This window comes from Haliotis rubra, unplaced genomic scaffold, assembly GCF_003918875.1.
Source record: "Haliotis rubra isolate DU_JTF1 unplaced genomic scaffold, ASM391887v1 Scf259, whole genome shotgun sequence".
Classification (NCBI taxonomy): domain Eukaryota; kingdom Metazoa; phylum Mollusca; class Gastropoda; order Lepetellida; family Haliotidae; genus Haliotis; species Haliotis rubra.
Window position 1 is genome coordinate 1198253 of NW_025766658.1, and position 12896 is coordinate 1211148.

The window sequence follows — 12896 nt, forward strand, 5'->3', positions numbered from 1 at the left end:
TTTGAAAGTGAATCGTTTTACAGCTGTGACGGACTGCTGGGAGAGTTCATCGACAATTTGCTCTTCAGTCATGTCAGACAGGCATCGAACTCTGTCCCGTACAATGCCTCTACACAAGTTAAGTGTTTTTTTGCGCTGAGACAGCGACCTTGATGTTGACAAATTCTTGTATTTTGAGGAGATTCAAGGATTGTTGTCTCCAAGTACATTCTATCAGGAGAGAACCGGGTCGGAGCTTTGTAACATTGGCAAACTCTCCGCAGATATGGATTCAGTTGCAAAGTTTGCTTGTCACAAGCTTCAATGATCAGGAAGCGTGGCCAGTAGTCAGGTCGGAAGGGCGTACTCTCGTCAGACGAGGAATTGTCGGAATCCATGTGTCTTTGTTTTGAACCCGGGTGTTGGGAAGCCATGTCATAAGTAATGGGGTTCGGCACCCCCTCTCCCCACCCTCCGTGGAGTGTCTACAAGGACGATCTTATGTTGCAGCGGATCTCCAAGCTGCAAAGACCGGGATAAGGGGGTGTTATACTCCAGCGAATTTGACATGAAATGCTGTAGCTGTCTACCAGATTAAAGGTCAGGATGGTTCGGCCCATGACAATCAATTGGAGACGCTCAGAAATCAGCATCACTAGATTTGCCCATGAGCCACCGCCTTCTGTGCATGGGTCTGCAAGGCTAATTTGTTTTGGCAGAATATCAGTTAACATTTTGAACATGGCCAAAAGTGTTATGTAATACCAAATTTTGTATTAACATTCCATGCACAGGGCAAGGCGGGACCAGCCGATTGGTAGAATCGGGCCTATTCTACCACCCGTCTAGGCAAAGTTAGGGTCGAAGTGGTGTGTTGGATTATTGAACACTATTGGCGGTTCCGTCATCCTCAATCACCAGACTCCCTTCCTCTGCCGACACAGGGACGCAACCCACGGCAAACGGGTTGCCCAATTTGGTCGCCTCTTACAACCAGCAATGGGGTGCTGTGGACCTATTCGACCCCGGGTCCACACGGGGGCGAAGAGCCATTGGCGTTACCCAGCACACACCACGAGGAGGTTGCTCTTCAAGGGTGCCCGTACAAATACAATAGTCATATATCTGTAAATACTAAATTTGAATTGTTTGTATTTTCGAAATAACTGATAACTAAATAACTGATGACTAAAGACTATAATCCCTAAATATGTGCCCGGAATTACCAGTACATTAGCAATAGTTCTGGTGATAAAAGTAAACGGTATGAAATAAATATGTGTTGAATCAGGCATTCGTTAGAAGCCGGTTTTGTTTGTTTGTGCCGTAGTCAGCAATATTCCCGCTATATGGCAGCGGTCTGTAAAAAAACGTGTTTTCAACCTGACAATCCAAGGATCCTTGCATTGATTTACGAAATTTGGAAGAAAACTGTAGCATGTCTTTTATTAGCACGTGTCTGTGAAATTGAAATGAGCAAGAAAGCATGGAAATTATTATGACACATGGGATTGTTAAAACGCGAGTTGGGGAACCCACACACAACACAACACCTGAGTCAATAAACAAGGAGTTTATTACACAGCAGTCACTGAACGATTTTACATAATCAGTCAATAATAGCGTAGTTTACAATTAATTATTAGAACATGATCAGAATGCAATCAGATATCAAAGTACATAAACATCACATGTAGATTCGTTATACACGACACATACTACATTAATCGCGATACATATTCCAATGTACACAACAATAGTTCAGAACTCTACACATCACCCCAGTTGGGGTTCATACAATCTACATTCTGTAACGGTCCCAAACAGCATATAGTATTCATGCACAACGTAATACAATAGTTAAAATATCCGACACACTCTATACATGCTATAATAGTCACAAAACAGTGTAGTGTCAATCAGTATGAAATAAACAATCCTAAACTGCAATACAGAAGATATGAGACACATACTAAGGGATGCCTCGTTCCACATAAACCTGAAGGTACTGCCAGGGTTGTAACTTATAGTTAAGGTATTTACAATAGATTAAAGTTAACATAGAATAACAATGGTATATATGTCAAAGTAGAAGAAAGTAACGTTTCTTACCTGAGTGAATTTACTAGACAGCCACCCCCTGATTTGTGACTGTCATCCGTAATATATATCTATTCTAGCTATCGCAAATAATCGCGTTTACAGATAAAACTTACGATAACGTTGTTATTGTGAACGTGAGATTATGTCATTTAGTTGGACCGAAGCATCGATGGCCAGTCGAGAGTATGCCACGAAGGTAAATATGGCACGCACGTGATTTGACCAACGTGGAATACAAACAGCCGTAAAGACAGATAAACGTAATGCACCTTGGTTCTGTTAGCTTTAGAGATACTGGTCCCGGATTAAGTCCGATGTTCGTTATCCAATGTGACCCTTGGCAGGTTTAAGATTGAGGAACGTAGTCGGTTAGTCTGTAATATTTCCAGTTTTCAATAACGCATATCGTTATAAACTATTGGTAAAACTTTGTCTAGTTTTTCCGTGTTAATAGTATCCCCCTGTTCTTTTAAAATTTCGTCCCGAAATTTCAATAAACAAAAATTACATCATACAGTACATTACGAGTGATGAGTAATTTGCGGTACGGAAACAATTGGTACCGCGGATCCATGATGGCTGACAAGAACATGTGAACAGGCATTGATGAATAGTCAAATGATCGTAATGGTTTTAGATAAGATATACAGGAACGTACAAGTAAACACATAAGTCGAATTGCCAACATCGGCGTAGCAAAATATAACAATAACAAGTTCAACGGAATTTCAACGGAAACACAGGTGAGCGGCTTTCCAGCTCGTACAAACAAAACACTGGACGTTTCCACTGAGCGGCAAAATCCTGCTCGCGGTTGACCATATAGTCGGAATACCTGACTCAAAGTTCACATATGGCATATAGAGACAAAAACATAATGTGCGCAATGCGTCGTCGTTTGCATATGAATGTCATATTTTCATGGAAACAGTAAGATCCTTGAAGTTGGGAGTCTTATATTGTGAGCCTAGACTCGGCAAGGCTAACAGATGTTGTGATCTGCTCTAAACAAAGTAAGGACATGAAGAGAAGGGAACCTAACCAACTTCAAAAGCCTAAACTGACATATAATGAAAAATTCATTCAAGTGAATTTGGCTCAACGATATTTCTACGAATCGTTTATGTGAGCCAGGAACCCGAAGTTACTTACTTCCGCCGGTATCATAGTTAAGAGTGAACTCACAGAGGCGAAACGAAGTACATGTAGTACGATACAGACTGGGTATACAGTCTCCACTAAATAGCTCGGTGAATATGCCTAGCAATGGGTCTCCATAACATGGGTATTCTTGTACAGAAGCTGTTACAACAGGGAACGATATGTCATATCTTTCATAATGAGTACTTATATATTTGATGCTCACATGTTCAAAAAGGATGACATGAAAATGTAAGCAGGAAATCATATTGTATTGAATAGCTTATGGAAAGCTATGATCTATAGTGACGGTTATAGACCCACAAAGTATGAGAAAAATCCTTGAAACCGGGACTCTGGTTTGTATGGGAAGACTCGGATCCCGCAGATAACGTTGATCTGCACTAAATGCGTACATGTGTAGGGCGTAGGGTGTGACCAGATCGTACCGTAGAGTAAGAACCTAGCCAATTTCAACAACTTAATCTGATAAAGATGTATGTCTAATAACATCACATAGATTACAATACATACTCAATATATGAAAACATGGCAAATGTGAACACAACGAAACAAGAGAACATACAACATACCTCACATAAACAAGAACGTCCATGAGAAGTTCACGTACACAGTTCACGGTGAGAGTCAGAACCAAAGTTCACAGACATTGTCACACACATCGGAAGAAACTTGCAGATGATTCGTGATGTATGCCTAGGTTAACTTGAACTTGAAAGTTGGTTCCCTCACATGAATGTTGGGTTACCGATGATGTCCTGATTGTTGATTATCGGCTAACATCTTGATGATGACCGGGTTGTCTGGGCTTCTGACTCTGGTCATCTTCTTCTGTGATCCATGATAACGACCGCCATGACGCTGCCTGTGTCGTCCATCATGTCAACTACCGGTGCTTCACTGCCATATGGACCGTGTAGGAAGTGGGACCCCATATATAGTGACTGGAGGAGTACCTGTAGTGTTGGTACCCGGGGAATTGGTTTGTGGGATCCTCCAGTTGCTCGTCTGTTCCGCCCGGTTCTGTGGTGGAGTCTTGGGTTGTCTGTGGATGGGTCGTCTCGGTCCTGCGTCAGGTGTTGCCATGTTTGTGGGTTGGTGTGTCGCCATTGCCACTTTCGGTCCCCCGCCACTTATTAAGAGCGAGCTGAAGTTTCAACTCGCTCAGCAGAGGTACCAGTGGCACAACGAACCCACACAACACCCGAGACCCGAGTGAATTTACTAGACAGCCACCCCCTGATATGTGACTGTCAACCGTAATATATATCTATTCTAGCTATCGCAAATAATCGCGTTTACAGATAAAACTTACGATAACGTTGTTATTGTGAACGTGAGATTATGTCATTTAGTTGGACCGAAGCATCGATGGCCAGTCGAGAGTATGCCACGAAGGTATATATGGCACGCACGTGATTTGACCAACGTGGAATACAAACAGCCGTAAAGACAGATAAACGTAATGCACCTTGGTTCTGTTAGCTTTAGAGATACTGGTCCCGGATTAAGTCCGATGTTCGTTATCCAATGTGACCCTTGGCAGGTTTAAGATTGAGGAACGTAGTCGGTTAGTCTGTAATATTTCCAGTTTTCAATAACGCATATCGTTATAAACTATTGGTAAAACTTTGTCTAGTTTTTCCGTGTTAATAGGATGATGCTTAGATGTGTCACATAGACATGTTCACTAACAGGGCCCAAAGAAAGTTAAAAAAGTTCAGCAACATTCTTACGAGGCCAGTGTCGTTGAAATAAACTAATGAATGTAACTCGCGTAGACAACAGCTATTGATCTACAGACTACCGTCCAGTCATCTGTGTCTAACTGCTAGCTAATTCACTGTGAGTTCCAACACTTAATTCAATAAATTCCTCACGTAAAGTTGGCTCTTATTTGATAATACGTAAACTAATCCACAGGACTGTTGATCGGCCTGTTTGTTCAAATGTACTAGACAATACTTTTATAGACTAAAACAACCAGTCATAGGACATTACAGGCAATGGGCCATGTATTATAATGTGTCTAGTCATCATCTGTAGACGATGATTCTTCCTGAATTGGTTTGACGTGAAACCACGAGGGTGGAATATGCTGGTTTTATTGTGAGCAGCCACAAGCCGTAATTGTGCACACAAAGAAATAATTTAATGAGAAGGTAAAGCTACACTGTTTTCAATTTTGCGATCCTTTGTCGTAGATTTAAGGCCACTAAATGTAATTTTAAACACCGAACGCTTTAGCGGTCTTAAATCAACGACAAAGGACCGCAAAATTGAAAACAGAGTAGCTTTATCTTCATTCTAGCACGACTGATAAGCGTTTTAAAACCGTACTCTTTTGCGCACAAGAACACAAGGCGTGAAGGCTCCCTTTTCCTGGAAATTGTTTGGAATCGTCCAGTTGAGGGACAGATTGTGTAATGAACCAAATATGACATTTTCAACAACGTAAATGCTTTATTTCAGGAACCAGTATGCTTGTATTTGCAACAAGAAGCAAATATTAATAGATTACAAAAAATACAGTTTATACTGTGAGCAAGTACAATTATTTGATTTTTCTCAAGCGATTTATTAATCTCCCCAACTGCATGACAATTGACTCGGCCGAGTTCAAGCAGTGAACTCGCTAAGTTTATTCGCCGCTAACTTTATTCGCCGCTAACTTTATTCATGGAAGTAATTGTTGATAACCACGCTACTATTCCCAATTTGGAAAACACCCATTATTAAGTCAGATACCGCCATGGCGTAGTGTCCATCCACTTGGATGTATTATTACGCTTTGTGACCTACGGAGAGGTTGGCAATATCCTCTGCTTACGATGTTCGGGTACAAGCCGAGGCGATGTTCCGGATGCTGCAACAGGTGGGGGACATTAGGTTCAAGTCCTGGAAGATCTGCTACTTCTGTATTATGCTGCATATATACGGTATTCTAAAGCAAATGTAAAGTGCATTTTGGGAATGACAGTACAATTAAAACCCTTTATAAGAACACATACCCATTATCCTTTGGTGCTCAGTCATGTAAACTTCAACATATTATGTTTGCTCGTTTGTTTCACCATATGGTAAACGCCTGAAACCTACATTACTTCTGTTTTCCTTCACAGTTAAGCTGACTTATCTCATGACAGGAACCCATGAAGGTCCGTGTTAGAATGAGCCTTCAGTAACCCATGCTTGTCGTAAGAGGCGACTAACGGGATCGGGTGGTTAGGCTAGCTGGCTTGGTTGACACATGTCATCGGTTCCCAATTTCGTAGGTCGATGCTCATGCTGTTGGTCACTGGATCGTCTCGATTATTTACAGACCGCCGCCATATAACTGGAATATTGCTGAGTGTGGCGTAAAAGTTAACTCACTCACTCTTACAACAGGACAAGCCGAATGTGCTGCAAAATATTATACTGAGCCAAGGAAATGTGTTGCGCCTCCTTTCTGAGACACTTGTATATCTTGAGGTACTGAAGGAATTCTCGAACATGAATCTAAGCCCCCCCACCCACCCATCCACACCCCCTCGTATATTAGATAGTGTACATCGCAGGCTTCCTGTTCCAACAAGGACCACTTAACCTTCAGATACAAACAGAAGAAGAATACACAATGTATCATATCCCACACTATGACTCAATATATCCTTGGGATACGACACTATTATATAGCTGTTAAACCCCAGAAAAAACAGCGAAACACCGTTTGATCAAGGACATTGAAGAGTAAAGTCATTATCAAAGAACCACATCCAATGCTGGTTATATTAGCCTGTGTTCTCAAAGGCAGCGATAACGTATTTATTTTACAGTCATAGATAACGAGGATTTGTGAAGAATATTGATGGACATTTACATAGGTCGATACAGAAAGAGAAGAATTTGTTCTGATGAGGCAGGGGACAGGGAACATGAGATACACAAATCTGCAATATGATAGCTTTGCTTTTTGTTCCGACCAGCTCATGGCTTGATGGGGAAAACATGGACAATGTGGTTCGTTTTGAAAGGAGATAAAGAAAATTTCCGTATGCATGAGAATTCTCTGCTAAACGCCAGTATCGATTGTCCCATTCCGTCTCTATCCTTAGCATGTGCTTATGAAGCACTATCAGATAGTGATGATACGAGGTGTTCACCAAAAAAGTGGGCGTGTCCTATCCTTCTGGTGGCACCCGTCATAAACACATGCAAAGGCAGTCAGTTCTCCCGATGAAATAAAACCCGAAAGTTATGGTACAGGTATATCTTGCATTAATGTCCAGAAAAAAAGTAAATCAGTTGATGAGTCTGGATTTCATGTCACGTAAAAGAGTCACTGAACTGAAATAATCACAGAACAAGTCATGCCACGCAATCACAATTTGACTCCTCGTGCGTTTATGGGGGTATGTATGTAAAAACCGGGGTGCATGCTGTGTAAATCTGTGAAACATACCGTTGAACCTGTAATACATATGGTACTTAACAATCATATTCCGTTTTAGTCATAACCATTCCAACTTTTATATACATCCCTAATCTGATTCCTTCTTAGAGTGCCTGTACCACTTTTGTAAAAAACCCATGATTGATGTATACAATATGGCTACACATCAAATAAATTGATGATGCCAATCCATGAGTGATCTTTGCGTTAAAAAAGCCATCTTAGTTTAAGATGGAACAGAACCGTTGTGCATATGCAACGTTTGTACGGCACAAAACACAGGGTCGGCCTTCAGCCATACAAAAAAAGAAACCAACTTTCGTCCGAACAGTTGACCCTTCCCCCATGACCTCAAATTCCAGTAGCGTCTAACTGACACGAAGCAAGTGATGCCTTGTTCGGACGTCTTGGTAGATCGTCTGGCTTTCTTCCCGGCCGACTTCAGGCGAATTTGGAAAGTCTTGTTTGACAAATGATGCGGAACCTATTCTGCTTTCAACATGCCAATAAAGTCTTGTTATTCTGTGAAGGGCTGTGTCGTCCCTTGGAGCTGACAGTCCGACTGTCATCAGTGTCATCGGTTTGCTGACACTTCCTCGCTAATAAGATGGATAGCAAACAGCATTCAGCATCTCAGGAATTTGCATGCAAATACCTTGCTATTTGTGAGCAGGAGGTCCTGTGTTTGCTTATTAACATCGCAATCAGTCAATCAATTTCCCCAAGTTATCGAGCTGTAAGAGATATCCACTCCCATATCATACCCGTAAAGATCCGGGTTAGAGTTGGTCTTCAGCAACCCATGCTTATCTCAAGAGGCGACTAACGGGATTGGGTGGTCAGGCTCGCTGACTTGGTTGACACATGTCATCGTATCCCAATGGTGTAGGTTGATGCTCATGATGTTGACCACAGGGTCGATAATCTACAGACCGCCGCCATATTGCTGGCATATAAACGTGTATTACTGCTATAAAAAACAAACAAACAGACAATCCCATATCAATACACCACTTTTATAGAGGAAATAATCGCATACGGTATCTCGCGCCATATCGGTCGTCATTTCAACGTGCACAGGACTGTCATTTAGCAACGTTATCAACGATATAAGATACCATCACATTTGACGCCATGGCTTGGATTCAAACCACGCACCTTCCATATAGACAGCAGGTCTCCTGTTCTTTCCCAGAGGCATTGCAATTACGAGAGGGGAAATTAGGACGACATATTCTCATCCACCGCATCCTAGCCAGACAGGCGACGTCTCTGGTGTTGACAAAGCAGAAAGCCCATGCTGCTGCACTAGACGTTACGTGAAGCCAAGTGTTCACTTAGGCTGTAGATGTATTATGGAGTCGTCCGGGATGGAATGGCGGCAACAGGAAGGACAAAGAATCTGTATGATTGGATTTGGATGATGCGAGATATACTTAATTCCAAAAGAAACATTCCAAAAGCTAACATAAGACATGTTTGAAATTACGTAAAATAATACATAAATCGAAGCGATGTGGCGTGTGTTCGTGGGTAGTCATTCTCAGTTGATGATAGCGAATACAATCCAGTGTGGCGTCATTTCCCATCACTCTTTTGTGACGTTACCGCAATCTAACAACATCATTTTGACATTTATCACAAAACACGTCTGGTTATGAGCTAAGTGTATAGGTGTGTTAAATACACAATGTTGTATTAGAAAGTAGTCAAATTTAACATATGTTACTAAGAAAGTGTAATCCCAAATATAACATATGTTATATCTGTGTGTTGACGTAAAGAACTCGCGTTATTTTCTTTGGATTTTATTAATGAGCAAACCTCTATCTGCTATCTCACCACCATATCACGGTTTCAAATGATTCACGTTTATTTTTGGAACGTGAGTACATTAGGATGGGATAATACACTACAGCACTGCTGCACACCAGCCATCTTGCAATATGGATTGCGTAGTACAAATTCAGAAAAATATTCATACAATACCACTGGCTGCAAGATCCCCATGATGTATCGATATATTCTGGGGTAAAATGTAATTACGGTTGGGACCCAAAAGAGCCATCATTGAAAGTCACAAAATGGAATGCTGTGGTTGGAGCAAAGGTTGTGAAGATAACAAAAATAGCAGCAGTCAGCGCCGTACTCAAAAAGCACAGACAGAGAAGACAGGAAGAGGACACTTCAACGACACAGTCCAGGTACAGGATGACGCCCTATCAATACTCCAGTCTGGACCAGGCAAACCAGACTTACATGAGACTTAAACTCCGCACCCCTGGTCTATGACGACGGCCACGCAATTGTCTGCCCAGGGAAACCAGTCGCTAGCATTTATCTTAGTCCAATGACGAAGCCAAGGCACTCAGCCTGATCACCCTATCCAGTCCGTGTAAATGCTGCAAAAGACAAGCTTGCTGGGAATCCGAAATGCTGCTTGGCTAAAGCGTTTTAGGAGCGTTGACAATATTCTGTGACATATAGAGTGTTTTAAGTATATATTGCAAAACGTGGTACAGGTGGTTTCACTGTCTGTACTGTTGTAAATAAACAACGAATGAAAGTCTTCAAAAGACCTTGGCGCTCACATATGATGAAGGAAGAAGTCAAGGAGGTCTCAGACGTTTAGTACTTTCCCGAAACCCACGAACAACATAGAAGAGTGGGTGAGTGAGTGAGTTAAAATTTATCGTCACATCGGCAATATTTCAGCCATATTGTGACGAGCACAATTAAATGGTATACAGAGTAAGTAATAGTAAATTATAAGAACCTGTCTACGATGGACAGTAAAATAACTAGATTATCACAGAGACGAAATTAAAACAAGTAATTAAGTCTAAAACAGTTTAATAATAGATTACAATACAATATAAGAACGGGCTATAGTTTGCCAACAACTGAAGGTAGATCACCATACTAGGGACCATGGGGACTTACAGTACATTTGCTTCCTGTATGGACCCTAGCTGGATTTACACCATCCCTTCAGCTATAAGCAATTTTGGATATTCAAGCCACAAATTAAAAGAACATATATTCTACGATTAAAAATAATAGTTGATTTAAATTTACATTGAATGCTTTAGGACTTACGTACCCTCTCAGGAGGACAATAATGTTATTTTACTTCAACCCCCTTTGAGGGTACAGCCACTAACAATCGCAGTTATTAATCTAAACTACCAATAATAAAATATTTATCTATTTGCAGACCATTTATCAAACATTTTCTAGTAATTCTATTTCCTTCAAACATTCAATGATTAAATGATAATTGACAATAAAAAAGATCCTTAACTGTTTTGACATTGAAATACTTATCCCTTGTAATGGAAAAATCAATACAGTCAAGCAGGACATACTTGACCTTGATTCTTTCATCACAAGGGATGCAAAACGGAGGATCCTCACCTTTTAACAGGTATTCATGAGTATATCTAGTATGGCCAATACGACATCGTCGCACGATGACCTCTTCAAATGTGGACTGACAACCCAAGTAGGTGTAACCAATATAGGGTTTTATTTCATGTAATTTTTTGATACCTACTTGGGTGTCCCACTTCTTCTGCATCATATCACAGATGTAAGTTCTAATGCTAGCTTTGTAATCAGAGTACGGGATAAGAAGTGGTGTCACAGATTTAATGAGTGGTGCCTTGGCAGCAAAATCGGCCATTGTGTTCCCAGAAATGCCAACGTGACAACATAGAAGAAACATAACCACTTTGATCAGGGGTTTGAACTCAGAATCCAAAACTTATAGAACTCTCAGAAGTGTGGATGTTTACTGAACGATTCTACCCTTTAGGGATTGGTTGGCTTTGCAAAGTTGTATCTTTCTTTCTAAATGCAGCCATGCTCATTCTTTTCTCTGTTAATGTGATGCCATCTTGGTGACATAATGTCAATGAGCGCACACTCTGTTTTGTCACTTGCTCCCCTTAGGATTTGACATGTGTCACAGTGATTCGGGACATTATACACAAGCAGATACTCTGTCACATTGAAGACCCTTAGTCATATGACATGGACAAAGAACACATATTTCGTGACGCCAGAAGGGGCTTTTATAATAAAGGTTGGAACATCAGGTTAGCCTGAAGGAGGCACATGCAATTATTGGTTGTTTCCCTCGGATGGATTAGGTCCGAACTGTGTCACATAAAGTCTTGTAAACGGGACTTGTTTAGATATGCAGTGTTATTTTTCATTATAAAGTTCAATTTGAAAATTGAAATATTCCTGCTAGAAAAAGTGGAGAGGACAATGATTTATTTCTAATGAATCTAAAAACTTCGTTTGCAACAATAAATCTTTAACGAATCTGTTTTTGAAATCAGTTGCGATGCAATGTGGAAATCTGATAAAGAGAATTGCGGAATAGTGACGCCTTAGATGCGGCCACCAGTCCCTGATGCATGACTTCAAGACGGTTGTAGGACACGCGGGATGACTTTAACTCTTCATCGTCAACGTCCCCTTTATGTTGAGCATTATCCCTGCAGCTCCAGCCTTGGTTGTTATCACTTCACTACTTTTGGGGTACAATCGAGCGTGCCATTTCTACCGCATTTTCAAAGAGCTTTTCAGAGAGTTTTTGTGACCAGGGTTACATGTGTGGTGGACATTCCAAATTTGAGGCACCTGTAACAAAATTATTCCCTATTTTAATCTGTGATATGTGTTGTTACAAGAGAACAAGTGCATGTGTTATAAGGGGTACAACAGTGGGACATGCTCACGCTTTTGCACCTGGTATCATAACTTGTTGATGGCGACTGATTAACAAATATTCATCACATGATCAAAATCGAAAAGTCGACTCTGCGTTTAGCATATGGTCCTTATAAATATACAGAAAGGTCTTGTAGCTTTTATTGAAGAGTGTCGGATCAAATCTGCTATATTCCAGATCACCAAACTACGTACTGATACAAAACAATGAAACAATTTGAATGTAATTCTTGACATTCTACTTCTTCATTCATCTTCAGGCGCCAAATGTATGTACTTCCCCTATTTATGGTAGTCAGGGGATATATGCAAGGCTGGGCTTCAGATCTAATTACCCACAAAGAAATACCACACTCACATATATTGACAATAATAAAATGGCAAAGCAATAATTCAGATCATGTCACAAGGAGAGTTCAAACCCTATGTCAAGATATTCCAGACCCATAAAACATGGCAATGTTCGGTCTGCAAT